Genomic DNA, 18,001 nt, shown 5'->3' with positions numbered 1-18,001 from the left:
TTTAGAGTCTCATGACTAGGAAGTGTCTGAGGTGTGATTTGAACTCGGGTCTTCTTGACTTGAGACCTAGTACTCTAGTCAATGTGCCATCTGGTTGGATTTGAAACAATTTAGGCGTTTTAATAATTATTAATAATCTACTTTGTGTGAAGTACCGTGGGAAGAGGAAAGACATAAGTCTCCATTGCTGCCCTCCTAGAGCATGTCGTTATTCATTTGTGTCTGACTCTGAGACCCCATTTGGGGTTTTTCTTGGGAAAGATACTAAAGCGGTTTGCCATTTCCTTCTCCAGATCATTTTACTGAGAAATGGAGGCAAACAAGGGCTAAATCACTTGCCCAGAGTCACATGGCTAAGAAGTGTCTGAGACCAGATTTTGACTCAGGAGGATGAATCTTCCTAATTCCAGCCCAGGACTCTCTCCACCATGCCACCTAGCTGCCCTACCAAGAATCTATATACAAAACCTAATGAACTCTGCATCCCACCAGGATCATTTGTCATTCCCTTCTCAGGTAAATTTGAATTGATGCATGAAGGCTGAATCTGACGGGCTGATAGTACAGATTTGTATCTCAATTGACATGCTGAAGTAGAAAGTAAGGCCTGAGTTCGATTAAAAGGATAGAGGAACCAAGGAGGGTTTTCAGAAGCATTTTGGGGTTTTTTGGTTTGTTTTAATTTTTCTTTTCATTCCCACTTGTGACCACTAGATGGACACATTACAATGTCATATCCAAGTTCTGAGACCAGGGATGGGGGAAGGAAGAGAAGAGAAACTGCTGCTCTCCAAAACCTTGAGTAGGATAATAATTAACTTTAAAGCCCCATTTTGGTGTTGGAGAATTGGGGAAGAAGGTAGTCTTATGACTGGAATGAATCTCAGAGAGTTACTATTACTGTTGTTATTATTGATACTGTTACTATCTGGTTCTGCATATTTCACCCAGGGTAGAGTGCAGCAGCTACTCAGGGCTGAGCCCACAGAGCTGATGGGCAAGGAAGCTTTTACCTCCTCTGATTCTGACCTGAACCACTTTGTCCCTTCTTAGGGACCCTGGTACCCCCTCCCCAACTACATTAGTGCCAGAATTATTTCAGACCCCTAAGAGGCAGGAGGTGGTTAGGTAGAGCAGTGGATAAAGGTGCTATACCTGGAGTCAGAAGGACCTGAGTTCAAATTTAGCCTGAGACACTTACCAGCTAAGGGACCCTGGATAAGTCATTTATTCTTTCTTTGCCTTTTCTCTTTTCATTTTCAAATGAAAGCAAGACAATAATAATACCTAACTCCCAGAGTTATGAGTACCAACGGAGATAATACTTACAAAGTGCTTAGCACCATGTAACAGGATTTTTAAGAAATAATTGCTTGCTTGTTTGCTTGCTTCCTTCCTTCCTCTCTCCCTCCTCCCTCCCTCCCTCTCTCCCTTCCTTCCTTCCTTCCTTCCTTCCTTCCTTCCTTCCTTCCTTCCTTCCTTCCTTCTTTCCTTCTTTCTATCCTTCACTATTTCCTTTCTTGATATTCCTAAAGGAAATATCTGACCCTGTTATTCCCATACTCCTATTGCTTCCAGGATAAACTGTAAAATTTGTTGTCATTTAAACCATTCACAATCTGGCGGCCCACATACCTTTCCAGACTTATTTCCCATTATGCTCATTCATGAATTCTGTGCTCCATCCAAACTGTCCTATTTTTTAATTCCCATACACAGTATAGGAGCAGTAGATAGAGTATAAGATTCAGAGTCAGAAAGTCCCAAGTTCAAATCCTGTCTCAGGTACATATTAACTGTGTGACTGGACAAGTCACAACTTTTCTGGATCTCAAGTTCTCCATCTGTAAAATGGAGGTCATAATAGCACCTACCTCACAGGGTTCTTATGAGGACCAATTGAAATGCCATGGATAAAATCCTTTGCAAACCTTAAAAAGTTATTTAAATGCTAACTTCTATTGTTGCTACTATTACTATTATCTCCTTGCTTTTGTACAGACTGTCTCCCATGCCCAGAATGCTCTCTCCTTTCTCACATTTATCTTTTAGAATCCCTAGTTCCAAGCAAAATTTAGTTCAAGTGCTCTCTTCCAGGATACATTTCCTGATCCCCTTTCATTTGTGAGTGGTTCTTCTCTACCCTAAAATTACTTTATATTTATTATGAATATTTTTTAAACTTAGCTATGTACATGTTTCTTAGCCCAGTAGAAAGTACAATACTTGAAGGCAAGAATTATTTCCATTTTTGTATTTTCTCCTTATCTGCCATAGTGCTTAGCACATACTAGGGACTTAATAAATGTTCATTAAATATTTGAATCACAAAATTGCCATCTTCTATTGATTTGTTATCTTGAAATGTTTGCTGCACTTTAAAGTATAACTTTAGAAACCAACATTTTTCTAGAAGAACAAATTTTATTTTATTTAAATATTTTTAAACAAATCTTTGCAATTGGAATTTATACAATTAGAATTGCTTACAGAGAACATATTATGCCTGAAAAGTAAAATATGCCTATACTTGATGTGTCTTGAGTTGCAAAAAAAAAACAAAAAACAAAAACATATTAACTCAGATTTACTTGTTGTTGTTGTTTTTTTTTCCCCTGCTGGCACAGAGGATTTGGTGTGAAATATCAAGGGACTTCAGTTCCAGTCCAGACTTTATACAAATGACCTGTGTATGACCTTGAGAATGCTAATTTGTGTCTCAGGACTCAATTTCTCCATCTATAAAATATGTATCTAGTGTGGCAGAGAATTGACAAGATCAGATATTCTTAACCTAGGATTCCATGAACTTGTTTGTTTTAAAAATACTCTAAGTGTGATTATTTTCTTTTGCAATCTTCTGTATTTTGTTTTATGCATTTAAGAACCTTATTCTGAAAAGAGGTACATAGACTTCATCAGAATTCCAAGTGAATCTTTTCCTGGCTTGTGACCAGTGAGCAGCCATGAGCAGCAAAGTCTCACGTGACACGCTCTATGAAGCTGTGCGGGAGGTCCTGCATGGAACCCAGCGCAAAAAAAAAGAAAGTTTTTGGAAACTGTGGAGCTGCAGATCAGTCTGAAGAACTATGATCCCCAAAAGGACAAACATTTCTCTGGCACCGTCAGGCTCAAATCCACACCCCAACCTAAATTTTCTGTATGTGTACTGGGAGACCAGCAGCATTGCAATGAAGCCAAAGCTGTAGAAATCCCCCACATGGACATCAAGGGCCTGAAGAAGTTGAACAAGAACAAGAAATTGGTCAATAAACTGGCTAAAAAGTATGATGCCTTTTTGGCCTCTGAGTCCTTGATCAAGCAAATTCCTCGAATCCTGGGCCCTGGTCTGAACAAAGCCAGCAAGTTTCCATCTCTGCTCACCCACAATGAGAATATGGTGGCAAAAGCTGATGAGGTTAAATCTACTCTCAAGTTCCAGATGAAGAAGGTGCTGTGTCTAGCGGTGGCTGTTGGCCATGTGAAAATGACAGACAATGAGCTTGTCTACAACATCCATTTGGCTGTCAATTTCCTGGTTTCTCTGCTGGAGAAAATCTGGCAAAATGTGAAGGCATTGTATATCAAGAGCACCATGGGCAAGCCCCAGCAGCCGTATTAAATTAACATGGTGTTAAGAATTCCATTTTTTTTTTTTGCTTTTTGGAGGGCAATTGGGGTTAAGTGACTTGCCCAAGGTCACACAGCTAGTTTGTGTGTGTGTGTGTGTGTGTGTGTGTGTGTGTGTTAAGTGTCTGAGGCCGGATTTGAACTCAGGTCCTCCAGATTCCAAGGCCAATGCTCTACTCACTGTGCCACCTAGCCACCCCAAAAAAAGAATTCCAAGTGAAACAAGTCCAAAAAAAAGTGAAGAATCCCTGGAGTAGATAATATCTAAGGCTCCATTCTGGGTTAAAAATCCTATAATTTTATGATTATTTTCTGTACTTTGCCATTTCAATGGAAAAACAAACACCTCAAAAGCACAAAAGTTTTTATTTATGACTAAAATATATATTACAACTAAGTTTTCTTAGGTAAAAGCCTTAACAATGCAAAGCAAATAGGGAAAATGTCCAAACTGAACAAAGCCCTGGCCTACTAGTATTCTAAATACTCGACATAAGAGAAATCTATTTTCTAGAATCAAAAAGGACACTAATCTAAGTTAGTAGACTGAGATCCTAGTCCAGGGGCAGGGAACTTGTGTCCTTGAGCCCACATGTGGCCACCTTGGTCCTAAAGTGCAACCCTTTGACTGAATCCAAACTTCATAGAACAAAGTTTGGATTCTGTCAAAGAACTGCACTTGAGAACCTAGAGGTCACATATGGCCTCAAGACCACAGGTTCCCCACCCCTGTATCTAGTCCATTCTCTTTCATAAACTCACTGGATAAAGTTGAAAAAGTTTCTCTACGCCCCACACCTCATTTTCCCCATATTTGAAATGAAGAGGTTAGAATAGATTATTTCTAAAATTTCTCTCCCACCCCATCCCCTATAGCGTATAATCTAAGATGTGATTTCAAGTACCTGAGAAAAGCCAACACTATCAAACCTCTAACTAATAGGGGAGAATCTACCAATTATTATACTGTGAATTTTTTTGAGGAAAATATTTTTAGTACCTGTAAAACATTGTCACTAATACTTTAGTAAGAATTTATTATCATCACTGCTTTAATAAAACAGGAGTCAATCAGAGACTTGGAAGAAAAGGATCCAAAAAGAGGTGATCCATTGAAGGCAAATTCCCACTATTTTTGTGATTCACAGCCTGTAGACCTATGAATGTCAAGTTGACAAGCATTTATTAAACATCTAATACATGCAAGACACCATGCCAAGCATTGAGGTTACAAAGAAAGGAAAAAAAGAATCTCTACCCTCAAGAAGCTCATAATCCAACACAGAGAGACATGCAAACAATGTAGAAACGAGATATGTACAGTACAAAATGGAAATAACTAGAATTAAGGAGAACCAGGAAGAGCTTCTTGCAAAAGGTGGAATTTTATCTAAGCCTTGGGGAAAACCATAAAAACCATGAGGTAGGGGAAGGGGGAGAGAATTGAAGGTATGGGGGACAGACAGTGAAAATTCATTGAATCTGGAGATGGAGTGTCTTGTAAAAGGAAGGAGACCAGAGTCCTCAGATCATATAGTACTTGAAGGGAAGTAAGGCATAGGGCAGCTAAGTTATATAATGGCTAAAGTGTTAGACTTGAAATCAAAAATACCTGCATTCAAATCCAGCCTGAGAAACTTACTTTGAGCAAGTCATTTGACATGTGTCTGTCTTATTTTCCTCAGCGGCAAAATGGAGATAGTAATAACACTTATCTGGGAGGGTTATTGTGAGTATGGTATGGTTTTTTTTTTGCTTTTTTTTTTGGAGGGGGTAAGGTAGGATGATTGGGGTTAAGTGACTTGCCCAAGGTCATATGGCTAGTTTTATGTAAAGTGTCTGAGGCTGGATTTGAACTCGGATCCTCCTGACTCTATAGCCAGTGCTCTATTCACTGAGCCACCTAGCTGCCCTGGGAGTATCAAATGAAATAATATTAAAGTGCATAGCACCATGCCTGGCACATAGTGAGTTCTTGATAAATATTTGTTGCTTTCCCACGTAGTTTTCACAATGGGTTCCATAAACCCATAGACAAGTCTTTAAGTAAACAAGCTACCTTCAGTAGACTGGATTAAATAATATATCTTGCACACAGATGGATAATTGTTTTTTCAATGTAGGGAGATGCTATTGTGATTAGTAAAAGGCAAAGTAGTTTAAGGGCATTACTGAATTCACATTCACATCCATTCATCCTCATAGCACAAGTCCCAACAGGTAGGGGTCTAAAAAAATTGGTGATTAAGAAAGGGTTCTCACACTCAAAACGGCTGAGGACCACTGTACTACATCATCTTCTTCCTTGGAAAAGGGTTATGGGTGTACTAGGGAAGATGCCTAAGTACTGAGGCTTAAAGTTACATAGAAAATGACTCAGCAGTGAAAGAATGAAAAGAATGTCATCTTTGTTTGCCCAGTCTCATTTTTTAATATGCCAGTCACCTTGACATTTCCAAAAAGAATTTTTCAAGAGTGTATGTTAAAAAATTATGCAACTTGACCAAATAAAATGGCCAGGATTTGCGAACAGGCAGAATAAATTCTGGCTTGCTAGGCACACTTGACTTATAAGCACCCCTCTTACAAATATATAGTGTGGGAATAAGTGAACTGGGTGGCAGTGGTGCTTTCCATTTGTGGTAGCAAGGTCAAATGGGTTCATACTCTGCTAAATGCCAAGGATCTTTTAACCCATCGCTTCATTTACTGAGTGACCCTAGATGGGTCATTCCCCTGCTCTTACTTCCATGGAAACTATAAAATAGGATTAACCATATTTGAACACTCCAGTTACTCAAAACTCTTGTGAGAATTAGAGTAGGTTGTGTGAAAAATAAATGAACTCATGCTACAATTCCATTCTTATATTTGTATGTACACATGTATTTTTATTCAGAGGCAGCATGGTGTGATAGACAGAGAGCTGATCTTTGAATCAGGAAGATGTGGTCAAGTCCCACCTTTGCCCCATGACAGCCACATGCCCACAGGCAAGTCACTTAACCTAAAAGTGCAACTCTTCAAGCCAACTCTCTAAGATTATCAATAGAAGGGAAGGTGCCAATATGAACTGGTAGAGATAGTTTTGTCACTAGGAGTTCCTTTTACTGGTGATGTTGCTCCCTTAAATTTATCCTAATTCTTTTTACTGAATACATGCCTAACTTGTTCCTATGGGACTAGAAACTTTTTGAGGATTGAGTCAGAGAAAGGTCACAGAATAATAGTGAAATAATTGCTGTAGTCTTATTCTTCTAACCAGGATGTCTATACATCATGATTCTCCAGCACTATGAGCTCAAGCCCCTGTTCTGACATATCTCACAACCAACCTTTCAAAACTCACAAGGTTCTAATCTCTAATCTCCAATCACCTTCACCTAAAACCAAGAACAAAAGCTGAAGCAAGCACCTGAGACTCCTATTAATGGGCCGGTTATAAAACTTGGACTAGGAGTGTCTTAGTCCTCTTTTCCTAAAAGCATTGTCTGTCTTCTCTCAACAGCAGGAAGAATTAAACCAAAAAAAAGAAGAGGTTCGGGTCAACTTGTGTCTTTTGAAAATACCCCAATTTCTGACTACACAGACAATTAAGAGTCTCCTCTTTGCCATGTGACTAATCAACCAGAACCAGTTATAGAATATCCACATATGCTACAAAATCCACGTGGGGAATTTGGCAGCTGAACTCTGTGCAGGCTCCTAAGACTTACTGGCCAACCCCTGCCCACCCCACCCCATCCCAACCCTTTACAATGGGATTTTAAAAGATAGGGCTGCAGCTGGTGCTGAAACAGAGAAGGTGCTTATATTTATTCAAACAATAGACAGTGAAAGCTGTGTGGAAATAAATATCTCCTTCTCTTATCCAGATGCAGCCTTCTACTTAAATGGTGCCCTTTTGTGATATTCCAGTATATCTACCCTTATTTCTCCCTTCAAGGCTACACTTCAAGTTCTTTTTAACCGTATTTTATGGACTCAGTCTCAGATTTGGAAGATGGCATTCAGAGACCATCTAATGCAGTCTTTGCCTGAATAGAAGTATCATAAACGATGTCAATAACTGGTCTTCTAGTCTTCCCTTGGCTCCTTTACCTCCTGAGATAGCCCATTTCCCTTTTGTATGATTCTAAATGTAAGGAAGTTTTCCTTACATTGTAATTTTATTTCTTTCTGAAATTTCTATCCATTGGTCCTAGTTCTGCTCTCTGGTGCCAAGTGGAACAGTTCTAATCTTCCTCATGTCAACCTTTCACATACTTGAAGAAAGATATGTCTATTCTGCCTTTTCTTCTTCAGGTGATTCATTCCCTTCCTTCAATAGATCCTTGTACGGCATAATTTTAAGTCCCTTCATCATCTTAGTTGCTTGTCTGTGGAAACACTCCAGTTCATTAATTTCTTTCTTTAAAAGGTGGTATGCAAAATTGAAAATAATCTAGATTTGATCTTACCAGAACAGAGAATTTATGAAATTACCACTCTTTGGGAACGATGTTTTTATCAATTCAACCTAACATCTCAGTCTTTTTTTAAGTGGTTCCTTCACAGTACTGACTAACTTTTAACTCCAATCCCACTAATTTTCTCTGATCTTTTTTTTCATATTAACTGGGATCTAATCATCATTCTCTTACCCTGTCGGTATAATGCAGGAAATGGGACCCTACTATGATCCCTCCCCCCAAATCTTAGAATTTAGCCTTGGACCTTGATTTTGTACCTTCAAGCAAGGGGTGTGAACTGCAGCCATCAAATGATTATGCTAACTGACCAGCTGGCTAATGTCTGGACTAAACCGTAACCTTGGCCTCATTAGCAGGATGTTCAGACCAACACTAGTTAATTGCCAAGTTTACTGTTAATTTATAACTCGCTTATAAGGTGGGTGAGAGAGTGAGGGAGAGCATGCAGAAAATTAGATGCTGCCACTGTAGCAATATGGTAGTGCTTCTTCTCACTTGTTGAATCCAAGAGAACAATTGGACTTCACTCTCTCATAGTCTTGAAATTTTAGTCCAGCTATCTACTGACCCAGTCTCCTCCATGGCTCTTTGGCCTAGGGTGACTCTAAATCCCAGCTAATATACCTATGGAAAGCTGAAACATAAACTAATTTCTATGGGTGAAGGACAGGTCACTAGGCAAACTGCCCAGCCAGTCATCTAGCTGAATTCAATTGCCTGTCTGATAGAAGAAAAGTAGGTGAGAGGTAAGAGATACAGACCAGAGGGGAAAAGGTTGGAAATAGTCATTTCTTTCCAGAGAGACAAGATGAGGGAAAGGAGAATAAAAATGGATTTCAGGCTAAATCATACATACATGTACACATACATATATTATTTAATTATTCAATAAATATAGACTGGATTAAACTAAATTTATTTTTTTATTTTAAAGCTTTTAAAATGCCTCATTAGTTTTGAAATTCTTTGGAGTTATCAAATAGAGTGACATGATAGTTGTGACAAAATTTTTATTTATTGCTCTCTTGAATCATTTGGGTACTGAGCCAATTGTAACTTTCCAGGAGGATGCTTTAGAGTCCTTTGTTCTGGTTGTAGGTTGTAACTTGTAAGGCAGATGTCATAATGCGGGCTTAGAGGATCATAGATTTAAGGCTGTAAGGAGCCTCAGAAGCCATCAAATCCAATCATCTCATTTTCCAGACTAAGGAGCTGAGACCCAGGGTTCTTAAAATAGCTTGATCAAGATCATACAGGTAGTAAGTTATAACTAGTGTTTATATAGCACTTTAAGATTTGCAAAACTCTTTACAAATATTATCTCATTTTATCTTTGCAACAATCCTAAGAGGAAAGTGGTATTATTACCCCCATTATACAGATGATAAAACTGAAGCAGATAGTGTTTAAGGACTTGCCCAAGGTCACATAGGCTAAAAAGTATCTGAGCCCTAAACTCAGGGTCTTTCTGGATCCCAGTCCAAAGTCATATACACTGTGCCACCCTAGCTTAATAAAAAGCCAGAATTTATATGAGAGGGAAGACTGGGGAAAGAAGTAATCAGTCTGATTGCCATCTTGGGGTGGGGGTTAGGGGAGATATGGCAAGAAAATTTGGAACTCAAAATCTTGTGGAAATAAATGCTGAAAACTAAGAATAAATAAATAAATTCTGAAAAAAAAGCCAGAACTCAAACCCACTCTCTCTGACTTCAGGATGGAGAAAATTTGGAATAAAGAATCAGCTAAACATTAAAGGTTTATTGAGGCACATTATGGGTTAAAAATGTGTTACTTCTGAGACGAAGGTAAAGTTAATACAATTAGTTCACTGTCACTGTTAACTCATGTTCAGTCATGTCTGATTCTTTGTAACCCTAATTGGGGTTTTCTTGGCAAAGACACTGGAGTGGTTTGCCATTTCCTTCTCCAGCTCATTTTATAGATAAGAAAACTGAGGCAAACAGGGACTTGCTCAGGATCACACAGCTAGAAAATGTCTGAAGACAGATTTGAGCTCAGGACAGGCCCAGCATTCTATCTACCATGACATATAGCTGCCCATTATTAACTCAGTCATTAGGAAATGAGCTCACTTTCATTTACTCAGCACTCTCTTAATTGATTTAGCAACAAACTAGAAGGATTTGTCCTAAATAGTAATAGCTTTGGCAAAACATACTAAATACAACCTGGTGGCAAACATAGTTGTCATACTTGCTACAAGAATAACTCCTTCCCCCTTTTTTTGCAGAGATTCCTAAGCTGTATTTGTTGTCATCAATCTCTTTAGCAGTATAAAAAGTTTGTGGACTCCTTGGAATATTACTTTTTATTGTATAAAAGAAAATACATAGAATTACAGAGGAAACCAATGAAATATAATTATCAAAATGTATATTAAAAAAGCACATTCACAGACTAGATTAAGAACCTGTAACTTATATGGACAAATGAATGAAACTTGTACAACACAAAATATATATTTGGCTCCCTATAGAACTGGTCTAGGAATACAATTTGAGATATAACTCTGGCTCCTGCCTCTGCCTTGAATGCTCTGAGCCAACCCATGTCCCTGTGTGATTTGGGGTATATAAGGAGTCTATATGTCTAGATGGAGTGCCTGGTACAAGGGTATATTTTCCTCAGTTAAAGCAATAACACTATATCCTTGATTAGCTACACAGTCACTAGAAAGAGATTGACCTAACCAGCACACAGGAAAAGTAAAGTGATGAAAGGATATATGGCCTAGATTAAAAATAAATAGTTGGATTGGCAACCTATGGAATTAATCTATCAGTTCATCTTTGATAAATAGGTATTAACAATGGGCAAGGAGTTGACTCTATCTATGTCAACTGACTGGAGGTAAGAACTGTTGTAAGTCTCCAGGTAGGGAGGAAGAGAGAGAGAGAGAGCTGATACCAGCGGCCTATTCTCCCCATCTAGGCACATATGAATCTATGAGCATGTATCCTTTCTCTTCCTTCTATCCATGTTATTATTCCCTACCCTGGGCAAAGGAGTGTCAGAGATAGAAATAACTATATTGTGACCTTATAACATTTTTTTGATAATTCTTTGATAAAAGACATTATCACATATATATAAACTGGATTAGAAAATAGGTTATATATCAAGAGGGAAGGATAGGAAAAAAAGATAGAAAGACTAGGGGCTACACTGATATCTGTGAGATATTAAAAGACCCCAAATAAGGTGTTCAATGTATTGGGTAATTGGAGATAGGTGACTTGCCCAAGGTCATATGGTTAGTAAGTATTAAGTCTCTGAAGTTGAATTTGAACTCAGGTTCTCCTGACTCCATGGCCAGTGTTCTATTCACTGCACCATCTAGCCGCCCCTAGGTAACTCTTTTATGGAAAATTTAAGGAAAGGCATCTACAAGAACTGTGTGGAATGAGAAGGCATGGAGAGATTACTGTCCACACTTTTAGAGTATCCAAGGTGATGGAGTAACCACAACAATAGCTAGCGTTTATTTAACACCTTAATTTTACAAAGTATTTGACATCTGTCATTTCATTTGATCTTCACAATCACAAGAGGTAGATACTATTCTTACTATTCCCATTTTACAGATGAGGAATCAAAGCTGAAAGAGGTTAATGTTCAAGGTAAGACTAAAACTCCAGGCCTTCCTGACTCCAAGTCCAGCTCTCTATTTCTGCACCAACAAGCTCCTTCTGTACTGAAATATAAAGCAGAAGTGACCTCATAAAATCATTCACATTGTCAGTCAGTATTTGTTTTTATTATTAAACATGCTGTTTATTGATCATAATTTAATAAATATAATATTAAATAAGGGATTTTGAAGACAGAATTAAATTTGAGACTAAATTTAATTCTAAAGAATAGAAGGATCAAAGTGTAAATCATAGCAAAATAGATAATTTCATCAAAGAAAATAAAAACAATGAGAAATATAACAAAAAAATTGAATACAACCAAATTAGACATAAAGGGAGAATTTAAATCTCAAAACATGCTCATAAATAAAGAAGAGATGAATGAATTGGTTGTGCAATTAAAAAGCTAGAAAAGTAATATAAACACAAACAATTAAACACTTAAGCAGAAAATTCACGATTTAACATATCCAATAAACATCTACAGTGCTGATATCAAATGCAAGTAGAAAAAGGGCCACCAAACAGTAAGTAGTGATCTTAAGGTGTGTATTGACTTAGAAAACCAGATACTAACATTATTCATATTTCATCATTGTTGTGTATACTATAGGGGATATAAAACAGAATTCTTGTCTTTGAAAAACTTAAAATCTAATAATGTCATTCAGTCAGTTAACTAACATTTTTAAAGTACTCCCTATGTGTCAGTCCACCCATTAAGAGCTAGGAAAATAAATATAACCAAAAAGAAAGACAGTCCTTGCCCTCAAGGTTTGTATGTTTGAATGGAGAAGATAACACATAAAAGGAAGCTGATGGAGAGGAGGATATCCTGCACTGAAGCATGAGAAGTCCAAGAAGTGTAGCCTGATGGGAAATAAAAAGGGAGCTATCCTGCCTGCCTTCGTTAAATGTAAGTTTGGGGAAAGAGACCTCTACTCACCAGTCAGAGGAAAGGGCAGAGTGTGCAATTGAAGAAATAAAAAGAAACACTTATAAACCCATTAGAGAAAATTTAGTCCTAAATGTCATGATAGAAGTTATAAGGGTTATGGTTCAGTTGTGTTTAGTCCAACTCTTTGCGACCAATTTTGGGGTTTTCTTGGCAAAGATACTGGAGTGGTTTGCCATTTCCTTTTCAAGTTCACTTAACAGATGAGGACACTGAGGCAAACAGGGTTAAGTGGTTTACTAGTAAGTGTCTGAGATCAGATTTGAACTCAGGAAGATGAGTCTTTCTGATTTCCTCTGCACCACCTTGTTGCCCATTATAAGGGTTATTGTTCGAAGACAGGAAATGATCAGTAGTTTGCATAACAGCAGGCCTTCCTAGGACAACTCAAACCAACTGAAACCATACTCAACCCAACCACTGTTGGTTAATGTTGACCAATGGAAATGCAACATTCATTCATTCAAATATTTAATGTCTGTACTATATGTAAAATGCTGGGCTTCCCACTAAGAGTACAATGACAAAAATGGAACAGTTCTTGTCCTCAGAAAGCTTACAAAATATAAGTAGAATACTAATTGTGTGTGAGGGTTAGAAGTAGAGGAACAACACGCACACAAATAAGGAAAAACAAAATCATTGTCAGGGAAGATCTCCCAAAATTGTAGGGGGGCGGGGGAGGAGTGGTCTAGGAAAGACCTTATGCAGCAAGCAACTCGATAGCCTTACATGAAGCTAGGGATTCTAAGAGAAGATGAGAAGAGAGAGCATTTGGTTCTATGTATAATTACATGAAAAACATTACATGCTATATGTTATTACACAAAAAAGAGGGAGAAGTGACAGATGAATGATCAATCAATCAGGCTGAAGAGCAGACTGTTTTCAGTAGCATTAGAGCTTCATGTGTGATGGATGAAAAGATTCATCAGTAGCAGAATATACCGATATTTTAAGTGTTTGGGAAAATGCATATAACTTAAGTCCACCTTGTCAAGATTGAAAGCTCAAGCCTGAGCACCAGACAAATGCATACAAATGTATTGAAAAGAGATCAGTAATGCTGCCCTGTGCAGGATTTTGAAACCTTGTTTTTGTTGCTGATCCTGGTACAAAAGTCTCGCCGTTGGTAATGATTATCATCCCTGGCTTCCTCTTGTCCTCCACTTTATCAGGTTTCCTAATTTTCCTGACCCAAACACTCAGAACTATTTACTCAAATTCCCACATGAGCTAATCAAATAAGTATTAGGAGGTAGAGGCAGAAGACTTGCCTTTTAACCCCAGACCAGCCTCACTATATAGCCTCACTATATAACCTGAGGTAAACCACCCACCCCCAACACTCCCCCCCAAAAAATTGAGGAACAGAGTCTTCCACTAAAGGCCTCTTTTGATGCTTCATCATGGTGTGGAGGTGGTCATGTCTACTCGAAACAGAGAGCAAGCCCTGCCACATCTCATCACACAGGCAAGGCTTTAGGTATGGGCCCAGCGCCAGACTGCTGTGCAAAGATCAGCCTAGTTAGGAGCATAGGAGTCAGCACTGAAAACCCGACCACCATTCCTATCTCGAGGGGCCAGGATCCTTGAGTTTAAAGCAGTAGAGGGCCTTCAAGACCATCTGGCCTAATTCCCTCCCCCATTTTATAGATGAATTAACTGGGATCAAATGAGATAAATAAAGTAAATTGGTGGGGAAGATATAAAAAATGTTATGGTCTGATGGTCAATTCTCTATTTATGAGTCTTAGTAGGATGTATCACAGCACCGAGTTTTTTGTGTTTTCAATTTAATTTTTTTTTCAATTAAGAAAAGCATATTTTCTCTCTCTCCACCTCTCCTTCATTCGGGAAAAAATGAAAATAAAAACACTTGTAACAAATAACACAGTTAAGAGAAAGAGAGAAAGAAAAAAAGAGAAGAAAATGAAAAAAGAGAGAAAGAAAGAAGGAAAGAAAGAAAAAAAAGAAAAGAAAGAAAATTCCTTCATTGTCTATGTTTCAAACATATGTGTATATGTCTCAATTTGCACCCTGTCTTTCCGGAAATGGATAACATGACAGTTTGTGAAAGAATCAACATTGCAACGTGGCAACTGAAATGTTACTGTGCTCTTAATCTGAACTAAGAGAGGCAGAGTGTCCAGAGCATGAGGTTGTCTTACCCCTGTACTCTGCCCTCATGAGATAACAACAGGAGCACTGTTTCTAGTTCTAGTTTTCTAGTTAGGAAGGACATTGACAAGCTAAAGAACTTCCGAGGGAGACTGTCCAAGGAGGGTGGAAGAGACCATGTCATAAATGAATTGGTTGCAGGACCTAGAAATGTGTAGCTTAGGGAAAAGAAAACTTAGGAGATAAGAGCCGTCTTCAGATATTTGAAGAGTTCTTGCTTAAAAAATGGAATATACTTATTCCTCTTGGTCCCAAAGGGAAGAAGTGGAAGTACTAAGTCAATATTGCAGACCAGCAGATAATAATAATAACAATAGTAATAGCTAAAAACACTTATGTAACTATGACTCAAAACATTGTGCTAAGCACTTTAAATTATTATCTCATTTGAGACACAACAATTTTAGGAGGTTGGTGTTATTATTATCTCCATTTTACAGATGAGGAAACTGAGACAAACATAAACTAAGTGACTTTCTCAGGGTCACACAACTAGGAAAGCATCTGAGCTTGAATATGAACTCAGATCTTGCTAAACTCCAGGTATAGCACTCTTTCCTGGGCCATGTAGCTGTCTGCTTGATTGTACTTTTTTTTTTTTTTGCCTTTTGGAGGGCAATTGGGTTTAAGTAACTTGCCCAAGGTTATGTGGCTAGTTTGTGTGAGTGTGTGTGTGTGTGTGTGTGTGTGTGTGTGTGTGTGTGTGTTGTAAGTGTCTGAGGCTAGAACCAAACTCAGGTCCTCCTGACTCCGGGGCCGGCGCTTTACTCACTGCACCACCTAGCTGCCCCCTTGATTGTACTTTAATGGAAGGAATGACTGAAGGAAAAATGTCCTAACAATTAGAACTATCCAAAAGAGCTGGTCATTAAAGATGTCAAATATTGTATTTTTATTTAGGTATAAGTTGGACTAGGTACCCCCTGAGGTTCCTTCCAACTATGAGATTCTATGCTTATGTGAATCTGACTCTGTGACTCACCAGGCCTATACTTGTACCCTTTCCTGAATAGTAAGACCTGCCTGGGCTTGCACTCCCTAGGCAGTCTTTAACAACCAAGGGTCACCATGATGAGTCACTGGAGGAAGGCATGGATGTATGAATACTTAACTAATTTTAAGGGCAAAATACTTAACCATAAAACTCTTTGATTTGTCAAATAGAATTCTAGTTTGTTTGTTTTTTCTGTCTAGATAAATTATGTTTCAGCTATTTTAAAGATACCACTGAAAAAACAGACAGTGGACATCAAAATATTCAGTTTTCTTTCTTTTTTCCCCAATTATCAATGCCTTTTACATCCCCAACATTTATTTTCATATATACTCTTTCTATTCTCATGAACTTTCCTTTGTGATAAAAGATTTGGGGGGCGGCCAGGTGGCTTAGCGAGTATATAGCGAGGGCTCAGATACTTAGCACCACACCCAGAAATAACTGGCCGTGTTACCTTGAGCAAGTTACTTAACCCCAATTGCTTAAAAAAAAAATATTTTAAAAATCATTCAGGAAATCTCTTGACATGTCAATCATGGCTGACAGTAAATACAATGTTCCATGTTCCCCTACCTCTCCAATTAGAATAGGGGGATGTATTTTCTCATCTCTTCGCCATTCATTAGTCTGGTCATTAGAACAATGCATCCAATTTTGTTTTAATGCTTGCAAATTTCTAACAAAATAAGAAAAGTTAGTGGTTTTTTAAATGCCAAACTCATTTGAGGCTCTCAAATTAATGCCTGGGAAATGACTTTTTGGTTTTCTCTGCCCTGAGAGTCCCTACTAATAGTCTTCAGGGTAGCCAATTTCCAAATTTAAGTGATTCAGGAAAAGTAGAGAAAAAAGATGCAGGGGAAAGTAGAGGGGGAAAAAAGTTGCATCTCTAGTACTTTTATTGATTTATCTTCCCCAAATCCTAAGTAAAATGCTCTTCCCTCATAGTAGGATGAACACTGTCTTTGAAGTCAAAACAGCTGAGGTTAAGTTTTGTTTTTGTCATTTCAAAGAACAGAATTTCACAATCTCAGAGCTGTAAAAGACATTGGTGGTCATCTGGTCTGTTGCATACTTGAATAAGAATTCCCTCTACCACACACCCAACACGTAGACATCCAACCTTTGAAGACCTCCAGGGGAAGGTAACCTACTAGATCCCAGCAAAACCATATTCACCTGTAGATGCTTCTGACACCAATAAAATGAATGTCTATGATGTCATCAATGGAACCCATAGAGAGTATAGCCCATCAAAACTTAGTAGATAAATTCCTTCATTGTCCATGTTTAAAACATATGTATATGTGTCTCCATTTGCACCCTGTCTTTCAAGAAATGGATAACATAGGGGTGGCTAGGTGGCACAGTGAATAGAGCACCAGCCCTGGAGTCAGGACCTGAGTTCAAATCCAGCTTCAGACACTTAACACAAAAACTAGCTGTGTGACCTTGGGCAAGTCACTTAACACCAATTGCCCTCCAAAAAATAGCACAAAAAAAAGAAATGGATAACATTGAAAATCAGAAAGATTAAGTAACTTTCTCACAGTTGGAATTTGAACTCCAAGTCAGACACCCTAGTACTTATGCCACAATAATTTTTTATGGCTAATTCTAATTGTTAGGATGTGTGTGTGTATGTGTGTGTGTGTGTGTGTGTGTGTGTGTGTGTTGGCCCCTGACATAAAGCATCAGTCTGCCTCTTTACAATTCCCTAATAATCACTCCTACTTCTGTCCTCTGGGGGTCAAGGAGAACAATTCTGACTTCTCTTTTTGTAAGATAAAACTGCAAGTTCTTGAATTTAGCTATCTCATTGCCTCTACAACAAAAACAGTAAGTGGTCATCCAGCCTCTGATGGAAGATTTCCAATGAAAAAGAATCTATTCTCTCCTAAACTAGCCCATTCAACTTTTGGATGGCTCTCTTATTGATACCCCAAGTGTCTTCCCTTCTCTTTAAGTTTTTCTTTCACTATGCTAATTATTCCTGTTTCCTTCAACCAATCTTCATAAGGCAAGAATTGGATGCTTCATTATCCTGATTGCTGCCCTCTGGATGCTTTCCAGATTCTGATACCCAGAACTTAATCTGCTACCCTTGATG

The 18,001-nt window shown here is 38.2% G+C and overlaps 1 pseudogene; it reads left to right on the top strand.

The window, feature by feature from the left end:
• Positions 1-2,944: 2,944 nt before the first annotated feature.
• LOC138151786 (large ribosomal subunit protein uL1 pseudogene) lies at positions 2,945-3,635 on the top strand (annotated as a pseudogene).
• The last annotated feature ends 14,366 nt before the right edge of the window (positions 3,636-18,001 follow it).

This window comes from Petaurus breviceps, unplaced genomic scaffold (genome assembly GCF_028583685.1).
Source record: "Petaurus breviceps papuanus isolate PSGF00001 unplaced genomic scaffold, PetGlider_PUasm1.0 90919, whole genome shotgun sequence".
Classification (NCBI taxonomy): Eukaryota; Metazoa; Chordata; class Mammalia; order Diprotodontia; family Petauridae; genus Petaurus; species Petaurus breviceps.
Note: the sequence above shows the minus strand (reverse complement) of the source record. Positions and strands in the feature narration are given on the sequence as shown.